The sequence below is a fragment of the Neofelis nebulosa genome, chromosome 5 (genome assembly GCF_028018385.1).
Source record: "Neofelis nebulosa isolate mNeoNeb1 chromosome 5, mNeoNeb1.pri, whole genome shotgun sequence".
In the NCBI taxonomy this organism is placed as follows: Eukaryota; Metazoa; Chordata; class Mammalia; order Carnivora; family Felidae; genus Neofelis; species Neofelis nebulosa.
Window position 1 is genome coordinate 16020490 of NC_080786.1, and position 20927 is coordinate 16041416.

General features: G+C 42.2%; 1 long non-coding RNA gene across 1 annotated transcript in view; it reads right to left on the minus strand.

The window, feature by feature from the left end:
• LOC131511725 (uncharacterized) overlaps positions 1-11191 on the minus strand; it is a 70703-nt gene extending 59512 nt beyond the window's left edge. Inside the window, exons 1-3 of the long non-coding RNA XR_009261692.1 lie at positions 11071-11191; positions 8945-9036; positions 4415-4502 (exon numbers count right to left, since the gene is read on the minus strand). This is a non-coding gene — a long non-coding RNA (uncharacterized LOC131511725). The remainder of the gene's footprint in view (positions 1-4414; positions 4503-8944; positions 9037-11070) is intronic.
• Positions 11192-20927: the final 9736 nt, after the last annotated feature.

Below are 20927 nucleotides of genomic sequence, written 5' to 3' on the forward strand. Positions count from 1 at the left end.
ACTATATACGGGCTCATTTAATTTAGCACTTTGCTACCTAGGTGCCTGTTCATTGCCAGGAGTACAAAGATGAACGAGGCATGGACCCTGGCCTCAAGAAGTGTGTGATCTAACATGAGGAAAAATATAGGTCACAATGTGGAAGAGTTGTGCACATTGGGATGATATACAGTTGCAGAAGCATAAAACTGGTGCAGACTGATCGAAATACTATCAGGGCACACTTGACATTGGAGGGAGGGCTGTGGCAAAGAAGAGAAGGTTACCAGCACATAGACATAAGAGGGAGGATTTTAAGAGAAGGCCCACCAAGCAAAGGCCAGGGCGTGTCAAATTTCCTATGATGCTTGGAAAATCTTGAGCAACGTGAGAATGGTTTGAGAAGAAGGCATACTGATGCTTACGAGCATGGATGGTAGAATAAATAAAACCTGGATTCAAATTCCAGCTTTGTGACCTAGGATCGTTTGGCATTGAGCAAGTTAATTTCTTTGATCCTAGCTTTCCTCGTCTATAACATGAGGAAACAGTAATGTTCATGCTTAGGTAGAGATCCAATAGGATAAAATGGGTCAGTACTTAGAACAGCGCCTCACACACAGTGGAGGGCTTCACAAATTGGAGTTCTGGAGGTTTTGTGTCTTTTGCGTCTTTTACCTAATGCTTTAAGGAGGACTGTGTCAGTGCTCGGAGAATCTCCAGACCCTCTCAGATAAGTATTTGACAGGTCGCGTGCCCTCTCTGGCTTCCTTGGACTTTCCATGGCCAGAACTTGTGGCTATTCCTCACAGAACTTGCTTCCGGCTGCTGGACCCACATGTCTAGTAGGTGCAGAGAACAGGAAGAGCACCACTGGGGTGGCAGCTAATCAACGACTGGCCTGTGCAGAAGTGCTGGCTGTGGAGTAGCAGCAAACCTAGATCTAAGAGGGGGGGAATGGACGATACGTGGGACCAGACGTTGTGAGGAGCACTGAGGAAGTGAGATTGGGGGGCAATGCAGAGGTTAGGAGATTCCACTGCTGGGATGTTCTTTCTGTCTAATGGAAAGTAATTGGTGCTTTAGGCCAAATCCGTTCCCCCATCTTAACACCATTAAAACATCATTTGCTGAGAGCACTGAGCTGTGTAAACTTGATGTTCTCTCTGAAGGGCCAGTTTCCTTGGTTCAGAGCAGGCAGTGGGCTGGCTGTTCTGAGGTGAGGATTTGGACAAATGCCCACCACAGCCAGAACTACATAGCTCTAACGCATGGGTGCTTCGGACAATACACCAGCCCGGCTGCTCTCAGCACCTTTTCTGTCTTTTCTCCACGGGCCCCAGTGCCCATCAGTTTAACTTAATTCTGCTGTTAGTTCATCATGCCATAATCAGCCTCATCCCCAGAAACTCCACCAATCAATTGGAGACCCAAAGCGCTGTTGCTTTTGAGAAAATCCCTGCGCATCCAGGATAAATACCAGTATGAGTTAAATTTGTAACTTCAGCCATTCTCACCACCATAACTACAACAAAGAGGGCTGTTGTCATATTGCAGATATCTGTGCCTACATGTGTTGCTGGCTGATGTGAAAATCCCAAATCCAACCAACACTTCCAGTCCCTGGATGGGGACTTTTCTTAAAAAAAAAAATGGGGATATTATGCTAAGCAAAATAAGTCAATCAGAGAAAGACAAATATCATATGATTTCATTCACCTGTGGAATTTAAGAAACACAACAGATGAACATAGGGGAAGGGAAGGAAAAAGAAGATAAAAATGGAGAGGGAGACAAACCATAAGAGCCTCTTCAATATAGAGAACAAACTGAGGGTTGCTGGAGGGGAGGTGAGTGGAGGGATGGGTTAAAGGGTGATGGGCACTAAGGAGGGCACTTGTTGGGATGAGCACTGGGTGTCATATGTAAGTGACGAATCACTGGGTTCTACTCCTGAAACCAATCCTACACTGTATGTTAACTAACTTGAACTGAGATAAATAAGTTTTTTAAATGGGAATTTCTTTAAAGGTTAGCAAGCAGGAAGGACTTGTTAAATTTAACTAATTAGATTAATTTTCAAGTTTCCACACACCATCGCAGACACAAATATCATAGATGAATCAGCATGAGGGCCTATGCTCTATATTTGACAGTACAGTATCTCGAAATAAAACAGATGTTCTCTGTTTTTTAAACAAACTATCACTTGATTTTTAGAGAATCGGAAGAGGACATTTTGGTTGGGGGAAAAAAATATGTTTTCTTTGGCTAAGCCTGGATCATTTTTAATTAAATAAGCATATTTGTACATTCTATAAATGAAACCATAAAATATATCGACCAGCAAGCCAGATTCCTCCCTGTGCTTGGAAAGTGGACATTTGACTGGTACCAGTTAGCCTTGAACCATCAATTTCACTGCTCCCATCATATCCCTGGGATATGGGAACTCCCAGGGATGTGGGGCTCCCATCATATCCCTGCTGTGTTATAGCAAAAGGAACAAGTAAGGCCACCAAAAGTACCACATTCAGAGGAAGCATGGATTTTTTAACAGTGACTATATTTAAGGCCGTTACATCTTATTCATTTTGTCAAGGCCAATACCCTATTCTTGAACCACTGGGTATAAGAGACATGGGAAACCAGAACCATTTCTAGGAAATAATCATAGCTCATAGATGGGAGTCCAGGGAACCTGATTTATCATCTTTGTTTAGCCGGGGTTTCCTGAGGGACTTCCTGTGTCCTTTTTGGTTTTACAGACATTAATTAACTATGTGATCGACTCTAATTTCCGAGCCTGGGTAAGAGAAGGACAGGGTCTACAAATATAGCCACATATACAGCCGAGTTCACCTGTTGCGTTCGTCAAATGGAGAACTTAGTTCTACGGAAATACAGTATGTTACTAAGCCCCACGCCCAGTGGGGCAGGAATGTCTACATGAATCTTGCACTCATCTTGAGGAAACCAGAGAGCTCCTGTTCTCCTGCCACAGTGCTAAAGATGTGGGGATATTTGAAGACTGGAGAGAGCTCTGACATCATATGAAGCGGTATGTTGCCTTTACGTTTCGAAGCCTAGTTAGGATCTGCATTATCGATCTCCTCCCTGCTCCTGGATCAGTATTGTAAGCGTACAATCATACTCTAAAGAGGAGTTGGCAAACTCTAGCCCGTGAACTGACGCCGGCCCATTCACCTCTTTTGGTAAATAAAGATTTTTTGAAACTCATCCATGCTCATTCATTTATGTATTGGCTGTGTTCACTTTCATGCGCAACAGGAGAGTTTAACAGTTCCAACTGAGACCAAGTGACCCACACAGCCTAAAATATATGGTGCTTTAACAGAAAAAGTTTGCCTACATCTGCTCTAACATATGTCATTAAAGGAAAAGAAAAAAACTTAAATCTTTTACAGCACTAGGTCAAGAGAAAATGTATCAACACGTTGAGAAATAGTAATACACATGTATTATTTAGAAATTTAAGGCAACGAGAAAATACAACCAAAAGAATTCAAAGTGGCTGCCTCTTGGGTGGGATCAGGGCACTACTGGGTTGTTTTTTTGTTTTTTTTTTTTAAGTTAAGTTTATTAATACTATTAAAATTTTCAAAATAAGAATGTAACTACTTTGATAAACAAACAAACATGTAATACCAGGAACAACCACAATACCCTTCCTTTACCCCACCTTTCTCCGTAGTCATCACTCCCTTTCTCTCCTTTCATACCACAATTTCTTGAGTTAAATAAAATCTGTCTTCTGCCCCCTCAGTCTAAGGAAACTGTTCTTGTTAACAGTATGGACATCCTCCGTGTTGCCAAATCAAATGAACGTCTTCTCCATCGTCTTATATGATTCTCAGCAGCACCCAACACAGTCCATTCTTCCTTCTGTCTTGAAATACTCTACATTTAGCCTCCTAATTTTCCTCTCCCTCAGAAGCTGTCCCTTCCCACTGTTCTATGCAGGCTCTTCTGTGCCACCTCAACCTTTTTGAATCAACTTGTCTCAGGGTTTAGCCAGCACCCTATTACCCTATCAATACTCTCCCCCAAGAGGTCTTATCCAATCCCAAGAATCCAGTCCAAATCTTTCCTTTCACCACTTCCTTGACATTCTGCCAGGTTTTGCAATACTTGTTTGAAATTTATTATGACTAAAACCAGAGCCCTTGATAATTTCCTACAGTCCTCACCCCAAGCCTCCTTCCACCCTGCTTTGCTTCATTTATTAAACTGCACTCCCTGGTAGCTCAAACCCCAAATTCAGGAGTGATTCTTGATTCTTTATTTTTTTCACGACCTCCTCGAATCAATTACTAAATTCTAACCATTTTACCTTCAAAATGTATCTGCAATCTGTTCACTTCTCTCCAAGACCACAGCCAGCATCTTAGTTCCACCAACCATCATGTCTTACCTGGTCCACCGCAATGGTTCCTAAGCGCTCTGTCAGCCTCTGTGCCTGCCCCACCACTGCTCATTCACCACACGGTGGCCAGAAAGATCTGTTTAAAATAAACCAGTTCATCTTTAACACACAGTCCAATCAATGACTTCCAACTGCTCACACAAGAAACTCCAAACCCTTTATCACAGTCTACAAGGCCCTGGGGGATCCACTCCTGCTTCCTGCTCCCCCTTCACCTCAACCTTCTTCTCACCCCTTGTGCTCTGGTCTTCAGTTCTGTGAACACTTCAAACCTCGCTCTGCCTCCAAGATTTGTACTCGTCCTTCCTAGAATGCTTTTTCCCCAACACTACACAAGGTGGCTCCTCCTTCTGGCCCCAAGCAAGAATGTACTCTGACTGAGACTAATGGGGTAGAGCGGGGACTGTGTAGCAAATCAATCCAAAGCTTAGGGGCTTAAAACAGCAATGTGCTGTTTTTCATAACTTTGTGGGTCAGGATTTCAGGCAGGTCCCAGTTGGGTGGTTTTTCTGCTCCATGTGATGTTAACTGGAGCCACCTCCTCAGCCTCGTTCAGCCGGCTGCACTGAGAGATGCAAGAGAACTTCACTCCCACGTCAATCCCAGGTCATCCCTACAGTGTGGTCTGGGGCAAGGCATGTTTGCTCAGAAGAGCAAACATTGATTAAATGAGGCCAGGGAAGTTACTAACCCCACATGACTTGCACCTAACACAGACAGGGAACTAGAAAAAAGTCAATTAAGTGGATTAAAATAATATCTTTTTCCAAATAAATATGTATGTTCATGCACATACTAATAAATACATTTCTGAATGAATAAATATGTCAGATTTAGAGACAGGTAAATTGCCTGTTCTTGCACCATTATTAACCAGCTTCAGTTGCCCTTTCTCTATAGCATCTCTGTCTCCCTCTTGGAAAGAGAGGTGATTAAAAATGGTTATGCAAGGGTAGAGATGCCAGGCACCTTAGAGACTCTATCAGTGGGCACATCTCCAACTTCTGCCAAATGTTCCCATCAAATGTTCACACTATCTCTGTATATTAGCTCATGGCGCCTTTCTACCTGGAAATTGGCCTCGGTCCCAGTTGTCCACCTGGTGATGTTCAACACTTACCTCTAGATATGTGTTCTGATTTCATGTTCCCCTAGCACTAAGCACTGCCATCATAACTATTCCATACTTTAGAACTCATTCCATACTTTGTTCACTGAGGATCAGATTCCTTCTTTTATTTTAATCAACTGCACAGACCCTGACGTTGAGTGAATGCCTACAATTCTGACTTTTCTTTTGGGACACTCCAATACTGCATGTCGGACTCCCTATCACTGCTGGACCCATCACCTGCCACGTGCTCCTATCCCTTCATGGCTCCATTCTGTCATTCAGTGGGGCCGCCTCTCATATTCTGACGCTGGTTCTTCTCCCCAGTACCTGCCCCGTGCCAGTGGATGAATCTAGACCCAAGCCTTTTCTTAGCGTGTCCCATCGTGATGTAATGAACCTAATCAAAACTGGCCAAATTCTGACAATTAGTAGGTTTGCAGCATATTCTCCAGTATTTTTTCCAATATGGTGGTACTGACTACTTGGTCGTTTTGAATTTGTTGGATTGCCTGTGACCTCCGGTCTGATTTTCAAACTTGGCCACCTATTGTCTAAACGTCACAATGATCTGGGGGGAGGTGAAGTAAGCAGGGGGATGGGAATTGAAGACGCCAAAATAAGGTTTTAGAGAAGAGCAGAGTATACTACTCATAACCATGGGAGCAACCCAGGAATCATCAAGACCAAAAATGGTGCAGAAGGTCAACCAAGCTACCCAAACAAGAAGACAAATAAGACAGTCAAATCCAGAAGAGGCAAAGATGAACTTAAAATCTGGCAGAAATACATGGCAGGTCCATCATCAAAGGCCTTGGCCTATTTATAGTACAATGCTTTTGATCTATTCAGTCTGGAGATACATTTAGCAGTATCATTATTAATACCAATGAATTTCCTCTGACTTTATGCAAAGAGATAATATGGTATTAAAAAAGGAACGTGAGCTTTATAAGCAGACAAACGTGTGTAAGTTACTTATTGTTGCTTACAGGTTAAGATTCTCTATAATGTTAGATGGTGATTACCACTTTGTAAGGACTCCATAAATGGCAGTGACCATTATGCATAATCTGCCTGAGGGAGAGATGAGTCTCACTTGGCTTATGTCCCCAGTGTGTGTCAAAATACTTAGCACATGGTAGGTGTTCAACACATGTTGAATGAAAGAGATACTTGAAAGAACTTGGCCAAGAAAAGGTGAACTGTACTTTCATTTCAACTCACATCTCTTTCACACAATTTTTCAGGATGGACATTCAGTCCTCTTTACAATTTCTCTCTCTCTTGATATTTAACTTGGGCTTGCTCTGTTCGGGTCTTTGGAAGTGGACACATCTAGTTTGTTCTTGGTTCTTAGAACCTCATTGCGGTGTTCATAACCCAAGATTATGTTTATTTTGGGATAACGTGTTTTTCTTGTAAAACCTAGCATTTATTCCATTCACTATATTTTCAGTTGCCTTAGTTATGCTTAATTAAGGACAATGACTCATCAAGATCTGGTCCCTCCTACAATCTATCTTGCTTCCCTTTATTATAGTTGGTCTCCAAAATCAGTTGGTGTTATAGTTCAGTACTTCTCAAACTTGTGTCAGAATCACTCAGAGATGTGGGGGAAAACCCAGAATGCAGGGTCCTACTTCCAGAAATTTTCATCCAGGCAGTCTGGATTAGGATCTGATAAGCATTTCTATTAAGTTCCCAGATGTTGATGCTGATGTTTTTGGTCCACGGACTATACTTTGACTAGAAATGCTCTTGCTCTATGGTATTATCCAACTTTCCCCCAACACATAAGCATATGTACAGTGCCAAATCTGTGATTTTTCTCTTCTATCTGCCTAGAATATCCTTCCCTGGTCTTTTCTTTCAGGAAATTTCTACTCATCTTTCGGAACCAAATTTAGTATTATCTCCTTGGCAATACTTTCTCTGTTCCATCTTTTATCCCAAAAGAATCAGTCCCTCTTCTTTAGCTTTATCCCTAGTCCCTTTCATCTAAACACAATTGAGCTTCTTTCCTCATTGTTTTATAGTTTGCTTTTATGCATCTGTTTTTCCCACTAGATTGTGAGTTCACTGAGGTCAGAGACTCTATTTTGCTAGAGCCACATGTCCCTTTCACCGGCAGAGTTTTGTATACAAAGACATTTATTATGTATTTGTTATTGATTAAATTATCGCTCCTATTTCTTCCTTCCTTAGGTTAAACTGTAATTACATTGCAGCTTCATACCAGAGGTTTTGTTCATTTTTTTCCTTTTAAAAATATTATATACCAGATGGCACCGGAAAGCTTTAGTTTAATTCTCTAGGGGCCTTGGGGGTATTAGGTAACTGCTGTGCACAACAAGGATCACAAGATCACAAGGAGCACTGGCACAGTCTAACAATTACAACCCCCTTTAAAAGCCATTGTTGTCCTCAGAGACTCCAGACAGGCCAGTCATTAGTGACAAAACATCATCAACACACTTTCGAAATAGAAGGATGTAGCCTGCATGTAATGGAAGGAAATTGGACCAGTGAGACTATTCACCTGACCTACCTGAGCTTCATTTAAGGTCGGAACCAATCAAAGCTTGTAAATTAGCTTGAGATTCATGGGGAGTTAAAAAAATATGTCTCGGCGGTGGTAAAAACATCTGATTTACTACTTCTGATTCCTTAAGCTATCACATTAAGGAGATCTCAGCGCAGCCCCATAAAGAAAAAGGATGTTTCCCTCAAAGAGTTTCATTTGCTTGGTTTAAATTTCTCATTTAAGCATTGGCATTTCTAGACAGAAGCAAGGAAGGGTTATAGGGAGCTGGGGGGAAATCATGCATATTAGTTTTACATAATCATGTACCCTTACTTTCAAAGGATGAGCCGTAATATCCTGTATCCTGTGCTTCGGTGAGAACACCTGCCCAAGACTGATGGCAACATATAACAGCAAGGATCCACTGAACTAGATCCCGTCACATAATTATCCCCCACATCCAGGAAGTTTAGTACCGTTGGCTTAGCCAGCTTCTAGAGTGATTGGCCAACAGATTAGCCAAGTCTATGTTCAACAGGCATCAGTCTCTGGAGGACCAATACCTACTTGAATAGAGACTGTGAAGATAGGAGTTCAATATGAGGGCAAATTGCCTATCAAAGTCAGCCCTACAATGACCATACTTGATTTTGCAAGTTTAATGAAAGCATGGATATTTATATTATACTGTACATTATGATCAGATACAGCTTTACGTATTTGCTCAAATTGTTCCAGGTTTGGCAACTGAAACTTCCTTCGGTTGGCTCCTGTGACCCTTTGACATACCTCCCTATAGTTGGAGGTTTTTATTGTTGTTGTCTTAGCACTTCCTTGCTTGCTGGCACTACAAGATTTTCTAGGCCATGTTGTGTATTACCTGTCTCGGTCCTAGAATCAGCCATTTTCCAAGGAGACCTGGTTCCCTTTATTGGTGAATGGCATTGGTCTTGTTGCTTCGGGTCTTTTCAGCTGACAAGGCAAGAAAGTATATTTGTAAATACCAATCTGCATATACGTGTATTTGTAAATGTTTCTATATGAAAATGTCTCTATCTGCGTTAACCTAAACATGAATTCATACTGATGCCTGAAACTCTAATTAATTACTACTTGGATCATTTTGACCTTATTCCCTTGCTTATCTGTAAACTGCCACTCCAACAGTGAGAAACCTGGCTCATACAAGCTGATATTAATTTATTTCGTCAGTTCCAGTATACATGTATAGCAGTTTCGTAATTTTTAGCCCATACAGACATGGGAAACAACTTCATCAATGAGAGGACAGTGTTTACATACAGTCCACTTTGCCTTTAATCTTAACTGTCTCTACTCGTTTCCAGAGTGACTTAGTTCAGCACATTTTCCCCTCATCGTCTTTATACAGATTCTTCTGTAAACTTTCTGCATTCCATAATTGGTTCCCTCAACCTCCTAAATGATCACCGTTTATTTCATATATCAATGTTCACTCTTTGTGCCATAAAGTTCTATGGATGTTGGCAAAAGCATAGTGGCACGTATCTACAATTGTAATATGATAAACAGTTTTATTTGCCTAAAAAAATTTCCTTGTGCTTCACATATTCAATTCTTTTCCCACCCAGAACCCTGGCAATTACTGATATGTTTACTTCGTCTTAGTTTTGCTTTTGTTAAAATGTCACATTATTATAACAATATAGTATTTCACTTTTTTTCAGACCGGTTTCTTTAACTTAGTAACACGTTTAACATTACCTGTGCATTGTGAGGTTTAGATAGATCATTGCTTTTTATTGTTGAATCGTTTTCCCTTGTTTTAAATTTTTTTTTAACGTTTATTTATTTTTTTGAGACAGAGAGAGACAGAGCATGAACGGGGGAGGAGCAGAGAGAGAGGGAGACACAGAATCGGAAGCAGGCTCCAGGCTCTGGGCCATCAGCCCAGAGCCCGACGCGGGGCTCGAACCCACGGACCGTGAGATCATGACCTGAGCCGAAGTCGGACGCTCAACCGACCGAGCCACCCAGGCGCCCCTGAATCGTTTTCCATTGTAAAGATATACCAGAGTTTCTTTATAGATTCACATATTGAAGAACACATTGGTTGCTTCCAGTTTCTAGTCATTATAAAGTTACTATAAACACTGCATGCACATTGCATATGTGTATGAGTTTTCAAATTATCAAATACTCAGGAGGGTGATTTCTGAGTCATCCAGTAAGATCACGTTTAGCATTATAACAAACTGCTAAACTATCTCCCAAAATGGCTGTACCATCAAAACTGAACGGGAGCTCCTATTCCTCCACATCTTTTCCAGCAATTGGAATTGTCAGTTTTTAATTTAAAAAAATTAGCCAAAAATAATAAGTGCACAGTGGTAAACTTGATACATAAAAGTAGATAAGTGTTTTATGGTTAGATTTTTTAAAAATAATGTTCAAAGGTACGTTGAAGTTTCTTTAAATATGAACCCTCCTAAGTGTATATATCTTTGCTTACATAAAGAAACCATCAGCTCCTCGATGCGAGAAGGAGCATTAAAGTTATTTAGTAGAGCTTTGGTTCATGCACCAACATCACTGTCATCACCTGGAAGCTTCTTAGAAATGCAGTATCTTGGGTCTTAACCCAGACCTACTAATCAGGATCTGCATAACAGGACCTCCAAGTAAATTAGGTACAAGAAAGTTTAGGAATCGTTACTCAAGAATCATAATATCACAGATTCATAAAGGTGGAAGGAATCTGCCATTTGGCAGGTGAGGAAACTCTCCAAGAGCTCTGTGCTCGGTGCGTGCTCGTATGTATGCAATACTGTGTCGCTGATCCTCTTGAGTACATATTTTCTCAAGGAAGGTGGTGACAGCTTGCTCAATTACTCAAAAAGAGTAAAAATAAGCTCAGGCTCATTACTCAGTAATACAAAACAACATAAATTTAATCTGAAGTCATGGTGAAAGTCATTGGGAAAATGATACTTAACGTGAAACAAATTCAGTGCAAGGATAACTTACAAAGCCCATCAGTTGTGTACGCGACGCAAGCCGGCAGTCATTCCTCGCTGAGCATTCACTGAGCAGAACTGTGCTGTCACTCACATTAAGGTAAAGCACCTGGTCTCCATCTGGCCCCCAGGAAAGCTAAAAATAATAATAAGGCAGTTTTTATTTACCAATACCAGCCTTGCAGCTGTGAACTCTTAATCTTACAATAGCACTTAATCACCAGCTCACTAGAACATAAATAACCCCCCAGGCCGGGGATTGATGTAAACATTCTAAAATGTGAGCTCAAACCTGTAGCTGCCCCAGGAGAGTGGGGACAGTTACATCTCCCCGCTTCCTCAGCTGGGAACAAGTACCTGCAGAGAGTGCTGCCTTCTCAGCCCCAACTCCATGTCTTGATGAGGTCTGAGGTACAACATCTCAGGACCCGCCCAGCTAGCTAAGGCAGCGATGCCTTCGGGGACACCCAGAATTCATTCGACACTGTGAGTTTCAATCTGGGACGCAACACCTGAGACCCTTGCTACATGGATTTAGTAGGGATCCTACATGGATCCTTGCAACATGACCCCTAAGCCAGCACTTGGGAGCTTATTAGAAATTCAGACTCTCAGGCTGCACCCCAGATCTGCTGAATCAGAATCTGCATTTTCACAAAATACCCATGTGATTTATAGGCACACGAAATTCCATTGGTAAGGAAGGAAATACAGTAAGGGACAAGTATTCAGGTGAGGGGAAGGAAAAGTTTTTCCTCTGCCCTTCAAGGTCTTCCAGTTGGACTAAGAATTAAACAGCAGGAAAAATAAAAAATTAAACAGCAGGAGAAAAGTTTTATTGTATGTGCAAGGAGACCCAACAATGAAATTGAAACAGAAAAAAAAAATGACGAAAGCAGGCAGTTTTTATACTTTTCAGATAAAGAGACAATAAACTTGTGAACAATTGACAGGACAAAGAAAACTTGTGTTTGGGAGTTTTAATTAGTAAGCAATTCTAAACAGAATGTGGTCTGTGGTAGTACATTAGCAAAAAGTGACAGAGTTGTTTATATAGCCTCCTTGGTTCTAAATTTCCTGTCTCTGGTAATATGGATGTTTCTTTACCTCCTAGTACAGGGAGGTTGGCTTTCACATGGGAGATTTATTCCTTGATCTTAGGGGACAGAGGAGGGTCTGAGGCCCTTCTTATACAAGCTGTCTCTTAAGTAACTTTTATTTAAAATAGCCAATATGCCAAAGTGGCACACTTTAGGACAGCCTAACCTTGGCCCCTAAACAGGCCATGCTTTGAGGGTGAGTAACTTACATTTCTACATTACATAGATCAGCCTTATATCTGAGAGCCATTAATATAGACATATATAGCAACATACAAACAACAACTTCCAAGGCTAAAGGAGATACACGTCATTACTAGGAATATAGCTTAAGTGCTAATACAAAGATAGCTATTAGAATCGCTCGTTAGGGATAAAGTCAGCAAGGACTACAGCGAGAAATTCAAACAAACTGCGAGTCCTTGAGAACTGCCCTGTTCCTGGGAAGCCCACCGAAGTTACTCAAGGGAGCGGATGTCTGGGAACAAAGAAAATTGTAAAGTTTCAGGGCAATCGCAGGGGAAAACAAATGCCTTTTAGGTCATGCTTAAATGATTATACAGGTTTTGCGAAGTTCCGGCGGCTGCTTCCGACTATAAGAAAAACTGACCACAAGGTTGCTGGCTGCCAGTATAAAGCAACCCTGAAGTTTGTGTTGGTTCTCAAAGCCCTGAGAATGATCTTCCTGTCTCCTTACTTGCCATGAGTAATCAAAAGCCATTTGCTTAAAGCAAAACACTTGGTCTGGTCTCTTGGCTGATGCACCCGAAGCGGAAAGCCTTTTGCGTTCTGTGACAGCATCAGATTTAGCTCCAACACTAAACTTCAGCTTCTCAGGCTGAGCCGTAACTCCATCGGGTTTACAAAGGAATACATGACATAATCTAAGGCACTTAGCACAGTCCCTCACATGGAAGTGCTGAATACATATTATTTATCAAAATTCTCGTGTGAAGCGTCTCTTCTCCAAGAATGCAACGACGATCTCTACTTTCAGAAGTTTTGTGTATCTTATGAAGTTTTATTCATATAAATACAAAAATGTATGACGGTGCAAGAAACTCCCACTTTGTTTTTCTTTTGATGGTTGCTGAAGTGGGATGCTGGGATCTGAGAATATATTGAATTCTTTTCACGGTTACTGAAGATTGGGGGGGTTCAAGCAAAGATTAATTGTGGCAGGGCTCTAAGGGAGATGGAGAACATCTAGACTTCAGTAGAAGAAGCTGTCCGCACATCTCCTGTGCCCTCTCCTGGCTGGGAGGGTTGCTTTACCCTAGTGGGTTCCGCTGAGACTTATTAACCCCCAACCTGTGTCCCTAAGCCTTCTTAGGGAAGGGGAGTGGGGGGAAGGGTTGGGGGGGGAGGGGATGGGGTGGGGGGGACTATGATGGGTTCTCCCTCCTATCCTCAGCTCTTTCAACACTGGTTTGGGGGGTCTACTGAATATCCGTTTTGTTGTTGTTGCTTTGTTGTTGTATTATCGTTATGATACAGACCAATGCTGTGGGATTCGACATAACCGGATTTAAATCACAGTTCTTCTACTTGTTAGCTTTTTGACAGAAAATAAGTGTCTCAGACTCAGTAAGCTTCAGTGTCTTTGTCTGTTCAATGGGGAGGGCACCATTCTCTGAAGTTGTGAAGATGAACTAAAATTACGCATGCAAAGTGCATGGCAGAATGGCTCCTAGAAAATGTTCAGTAAAAGGGAGCTTTGTTAGGAGGATATGTTTCCTCCCTGAGGAAGCTGCCTTCTGGGCCAGCCTCTAAAAACTCCACACATGACGACGCCGAGCCACCGATGCCCTGTCCTAGTCTGAGATTGACCACTAGGACACAGCACCTGGCCCTGATCTCAGGGCCTCGGGGACACACTTCTGGGTACGGTTGGTTTGAAGTGTGTGTACAGGGTTCCTTACACAATCATTGACCTTGGGGGCAAAAATAGGAAGTGAGTACTATATAGCTGAAAATATCCAAGATTTTAGAATAGCAACTTAGCATTAAGCATTAAGAGACACTGTCCCTGTTTATGGACAAATGTTAAGTTGCGGAAAGCTGTAGTTATCAGCCTATTTCCAAAGGAAAAGTAAGGCAGTTGAGCAAGTAGGCATACGCTTCATTTAATGGAACAATCTGAGGAGTAATTAACCCACACGGAAGTTAAGCCCCAGATTTTGATGGGGCAGCTTTAGAGTTGATGCACTATTGAGAAGATTGCTAATTAGAAATACATAGTTGTTCACTGCACCCCACCTTTCCTGGCACAGAGCTCCTAAAACCCTTGGGATTTTCAGGGTGATAAGTCTCTTTTTGTATACAAATGAGATGATTGATGGCTGAGGGCTCCTGGTTCAACCTCAGGTAACCCTGGGGGCTAGGTTACCAGGGGAACCAACCAAGTAATTAGAGGGTTGGAACTTTCAACCCTTGCCCTCCATACACCATCCCTTTACCCTCAAACCTGCGCTCCAGACCTCCAGGCTCAGGGAGAAGGGCTGGAGACTGGGCTCAATCACCAACACCCAGTGGTATAATCAACGAGGCCTATGTAATGAATCCTCCAAAAACTCCTACTCCAAGGGGTTTGGTGCTTCCTAGTTGGTGAAGATGAGAAAGGGTTGGGAGGGTGGCGAAGTTGGAGAAAGCACGTAGCCCACACCCTTTCCCACATATCTTTCTTTTGGCATCTCTAACACCTGAATGTTCCTGCGTTGTATCTTTTTATAATAAGCCAGTAATCTAGTCAGTAAACTGTTTTCCCCAGTTCTGGGAGTCACTCTGGCAAAATAATGAAAGTGAGGAAGAGACTGTGGAAACTCCTGATTTGTAGTCAAGTCAGATGGAAATTGTGGGTAACGTGTGGACCCACTACTTAAGATTGGTGTCTACGTGTGGGGGCAGGACAGTCTCGTAGGACTGAGCCCTCAACCTTAACCTGTAGGATCTGACACTAACTCCAGGTGGATAGCGTCAGACTTGAATAGTAGGACCCAGCTGGTGTCTGTAGAGAATTAGAGAATTGCTGGGTATGGGAAAAAAAAAAATCCCAAACGTTAGAAGTACAGAAGCATTCTGTGGGTAGAGTTGAGAGACTAAAGGAAGACACGGGGAGCTTTCTTTTAGTTGATATCAGTGTGCAGAGGAAACAGAGAATGGAACTTTTCTACACAAACGGTCCGTCTCTACTTTTGATGATGGGAGCCAAGGAAAAAGTACTGTAAGACTGCTCCCTATCACACACTGAGCTACAGTGGTCAGCTGAGCTTTCTTGTTCATTCGATGACGTCCTGAAAAACAATCTTACATCATGACCTTCCCTTCCATGAGCTGGTTCGGTAGAAATGCAGCAGCAGCCCCGGCTGGCTGGGAGAGGATCCCTGACCCTCCACCCATCTTTAGTGACACCCACTCATATAGGACACACCTGAGTATCCTAGCTTGGTGGCTGGGGGTTGTGAGCCAAAGAAAGCAACAGCAGCTCTTTTGGCCATACATAGCTGATTTAACCATACCTCTGTTTTAGAAGCATAACTGTTTAACCAGGAGGGATTTGGGAGGAGAGGAAGTATAATTTTCTAAAGTTGAAGGAACTGGGCTTTTCTGTTATGTCCACACCTAATTTCAAATGAAGTGACCATAGTGGCATCCTGGGATGGCCCACTGGCGAATACTGACATATGTGACAGGGTAGTCGTAATACCAGCACTCAGAATGACTTCTCGATTATTCTGTGGTGCCCACTCAAAATCTCTTTGGCTACTGTATCTCTTTGGCCTGGATCATCTGGCTGCTGTTGAAATCTCCTGACCATAAAGCTAAGGACCCCTCTCTCTTATTCCTCTGGTCACTTGCTTTTTCAGTGGGAATAATTGGTCTGTTTGAAATAAAGTAATATAAAGAATTAGAGTAATGCTGCTTGATGACAAAACTAATATTCTGTGAACTCATATTATTCTGTATCCCAGCACATTTTAAGCTTATTTTCTTTTCAGCACATAGAATAATTATAACACAGTGTAAAACCTTGAGAAACAATTACTATTCTAAATATAGATGAATAAAACACTACTGTCCACTCCTAGGAGCCAGAACATACATTATTTAAATGGAATCCTTCCCTGGAATGACGTTGGCAATGATGGAGCTTTTCGACGCCGCTGTGCTGTTCAGAATCCAGGAGTCAGGGGTCATGACCTACTATTCCAAATCCTGTCTGTTGTCATCTTTTAAACACTGCAACACTGCCCACTGTTGAGGGGCAATGCTGTCACTTTCCCTTCCAACACTGTCAACCAATAAAATATGGCAGATCTCTCTAAGTGTCTAAGTCCCTCCCCAGCTGGGCTATTCAGGATGGACTGTTCTCTTTGACTGCAAAATATCCGTACAATTATCTACCACTTGAACTTGGACTTTCACAGCTGGATCTTCATTCTAGTTCTGCTTTATACTGACTACGTGACATTGAACAAGTGGCCCAACTTCTTTTGGCCTCAGTCTCCTCCTGTGTAAAATAGGGTATAAGATTGTCTTGTAGAGATAACCGCCAATAGTTCCACCCATCCCTGTACACACACACACACACACACACACACACACACACACACACACACACACCAGTCTTTCCTCCAAGAAATGGAGTCTCTTTCCTCTTGCCTTGAATCTGGCCTTCGAGTAGCGTTTTCCAAAAGGATTCGACAGAATTGAGGCTGTGTCACTAAGCACTTGTGAAGGAGTTGCAGAAAAACATGGTCAACGTTCAACATTGAAAAGAGCTTTGGCTTCAGATAAGTGGATAATTCTGACACATCCGTTTATTTGTTGCACGAAGCTCAGTGTTGCACTCACTCTAGAGTCAGTTTTCTCATTGTAAAATGGGGTCACTGTAGTGGACCTCCCTGGGGCCTTGTGAATTGACCAGCACAGTGCCTGTCACTTAGCATACAGTCAAAAAATAATAGCTACTATTATAATTATTAAAGCATGCACCTCATCTCCTTGTTTCCTTCCCCTTCCCTGCCCTCAGTACTGTTCAGGGTGCCAGTATTTTATATACAAATTCTTGACATCTTAAACTAGTGTAATATAAAGTATTAGTTATACTACTACTAATTCTCTTCAGCTTAAACCACTTATAAGTTTAAAGGGGCTTCTAATATTTACTATTCGGTTTGATTTTTAAAAGGCCTTAGTAATTTGGGAAAATGCCATTACCTTCATGTGTCAGCTTCTGCTGATAACAAATCATTCCAAACTCAGTTGCCCAAGACAACATCATTTTGTTGCTTATGATTCTGTGGTTTGAGAAGGTGGGCTCAGAGCTTAGAGGAGAAGGTTCATCTCAGTTAACCTCAGGATGCTTAAAACACAGATGCTGACCGGGCATCACTGAGGTTAGTAGAGCCAAGATGGCCTCACTCACATGCCTTGGCTTTGGTCTTAGCTGTTAACAAGGTGCCTTGATTCCCCTCCACATGGTCATTCTCCCTCCAACAGGATAGCCTAGGATCCAGAAGAACAAAATGTAGAGTTGCCGGGCTTCTTCAGGCTCAAGCTGGGGCTCACTGCTTTCCTGTGTTGTTGGTTTCTGAAGTGAGGAGGAAGGAAGCAGGAAGCAATGCCCATGCATGGCTCCCTCCAACACCTGTTTACCGCCTTGTTTGTGCTCTTGCTGGGCGGGCCCTCACTTGCCCCTTCTGGGTATCATGAAGGAACAAGGGGCTGAGGAGGTCCAGACCCAGGCTCTGGGGAGCACAGACAGTGCAGCTTTTGACTGTGTACACAAGGTGCTTTATTCTCCACAAGGTGATCCATGCTAAACCTCCCCCACGGGTTCAGAAAGACAGATATTCAAGAATATAAACAGTATAGTGAATTAGTGGACAGAAAGAGAACAAGCTTCAAATTTTCTGACTTTCCCATCCCCACGAAGAAAATTCATGCTGCTTCTCATTTACTTATGTCTTAAGCAGCCTGAGCTTAACCGGGGACTCCAATGGGAACCACTCAGAATACTGAAAGTATAATAAGGGACCGGCTGTGGTGCATTGCAGATGTGTGGATGCTGATCTCCAAAAGCAGAGGCAGCGGGTCCCATTCTGCTGGCCAAGCAACTTGTGAAAACCAGCAGATGATCTGGATATTGTGTTTGAACATAGCCTGTTTGGACAGCCTCTGAACATAATCTGAAACAGAAAGACAAAGTGAAAAAACAAACAAACAAACAGCTAATATCTGGTACATGGGATCCATAACTACTCAGAAGTTTCTGGAGATCCCAAATCTCTCTTTCCCTGAATAGTATGGTTTCTGTGTGAATTAGCTGGATACATTATCTTCTTTTTTTGTTTTATTTTGCCTTCGTGACAAGCCTAATGCTTGTCGTATTTTATAAATGTTATTAGTATCAATATCCTTAGAAACATAATTTGAAAATAATTCGTGAAAAATATTTGCTGATACTTATAATCAAGGTATTCATGCATTAGTAAAGGTGAAAGAGGATATCATTTTCTTGACTTCATCTCCTTGGATTTGAATTTCATTACCTTGTAAAATTTGCACCTTTAGCCTTGCACTGTGTGTTTAATTCCTCCTTACTAAAAGCCAAGGATCCATTTTTAAAATCTCCCACAGAGAAGTGTTCAGATTTCTTTTTAAAATCCTTTGTGTTCAATTTCAGTTGTGGGGAAACATTCAGACACAAAACCAAAACAAGACATTTTCATTCACCGTGCATTTTAGAAAATCCATTTTGAACTCCTATTCTCTATTGCCAGCATTTCCTGAGGTAAATTTATTCTGTATGCTCCTTGGTCTGAAATAGCTTATCCCCTCCAAACATCTGCCAATATTCAAATTCATGCTGGGAGAGAAGAATATTTTGGAAGCAGGTGTACAAGAGGAGAACTTTTCCTTTCTTCCCTTTCAGGTTCTTTGGATGGTCTAATAATTAAATTGGCGCGAGACAGATTGACAGGAGGAAAATAAATTTCATCTTGTATTACAGGAACTCATAGAGACAGGAGACTCAAAGAAATGACCCAAGAAGGCAGCTTTTATACCTTTTAGATGAAGAAACAACAAATTTGTGAAATTTCACAATTAGTGAAATTAGTGAAGAAGTAAAGTTTTGTTTACGCAGCCTTCTCATCCCTAAAATTCCTGATCTCTGGTGGCGGGGATCTTTCTCCTGGTACAGGGAAGGTACCTTTCACATGGAAAATGTATTTCCTGTTTTCAGGGGGACAAAGGAAAGTCAGTGTATCCTTGCACCTGTGGTTTCTTAATTAACTTTAATTCAAAATAATCAATATGCCAAAGTGGCATATTTGGTGATGACCTGCCCTAAACCCCATAACAGGTAACTTAACTGTTCCTCAACTACTCTGAGAGGGTCCCACTTAAAATTCCTTTACTTTTTTCCTTTGGCATCACTACAACCCACAGATAGATTCAGGATCCAGTTGCAGAAAGAATCTGGGAAGGTGCTAACTGCATAGGGGATAAAGTTGGTAATGGGGAGGTTAGCCAGCACGTTGCATAGACAAAAGAGAGAACGGACGGCTACCCTCAGTAAACCGGCTGCTAATTAGCGTTCGGTGAAGCCACATCAAAATAAGCACTGTCAGGTAATTGCTTTCAGGAGTTGTCTGAGTGCATCCCTCAACAGTTGATTTCGATCCGCATGATGGTGGGTGTTGTTGGGGGACAGACCATACAGCTAAGAACAAAACACAAGCCACAAAAAATAGACAAGAAATACTTTGTAAACCTTCAAGTTCCATTTGAATTTATCACTAGCTCCTTTTAAACCAGTGAGCCAGGTGTCCCTGTCAGCCGGTGTGGTTTCTTGTGTGAGTTTTCACAGCCGTTAAATTGAGAAGCACTATTTCTCCTTTCAATTACTTGGTAATATGGTTTGAGGTGGCCAGTCAGTGCTCTTAGATGGAGAAACAAAGTACCGACGGATTACATAGCACACAGGCTCGGAGGGCACAAGCCTCAGGGAAGAGGAAAAGGAAAGGAAAGGAAATGAGATTAAGCTAATCCCACTTTATCTCCAATTTCACTAACGATTAGAGCTGAGTTGCAAACAGGAGGACACAGATGTATTTTCTTTGACCTACATAGTGCTTGAAAAAAATTGCTGTACATTGAAAACTTGGAAGATGTCTCATCAAAATCTGGATTTTTTTTTTTTGGCTTCTCTAAAAGAACCCAGAAGATTGGGAACAGTGGGCCAAGCTCCCCGTTGGCATCAGGAAACGAGGGCTGTGTGAAGTTGGCTCCTTCCGAGGGACCACCTGTCTCCTGGAGTGTCAGAGGCCACACCTGATCTACTCTCTGCACCTGCGTTACCTGTCTGTGCTTTGCAGATACTGCAGTGGAGACTCTTCGTTGTTTTGGTTTGGTTTTGTGTTTTGTTTTTTATAAAATACTAAGGTTAACCAGAGAAGACTACGATAATTCTGGGAGTCCTGGAATATACTAGAGTCATGGTGCCATCCCAGAATACTCCCCTACTTCTTTCTTTTTCACCCGGGTTTCCTGTGCTACTTTGGGATGGTTCTTCTTGCGGGGTTGCTGCCAGTAAGGCTGGGACTCAGATGAGCTACTCTTATGAAGAGCTTTGGCCGTGAAAGCTGACCTAGAGGCTGTCACCACACGTCCCATCCCTGCCAGCAGCAGCAGCATGACAGACAGAAGTAAGAGGTCGTGGGGCACCGCTTGCCCTGGGGGACTCTGCAAGGCCAAGGAG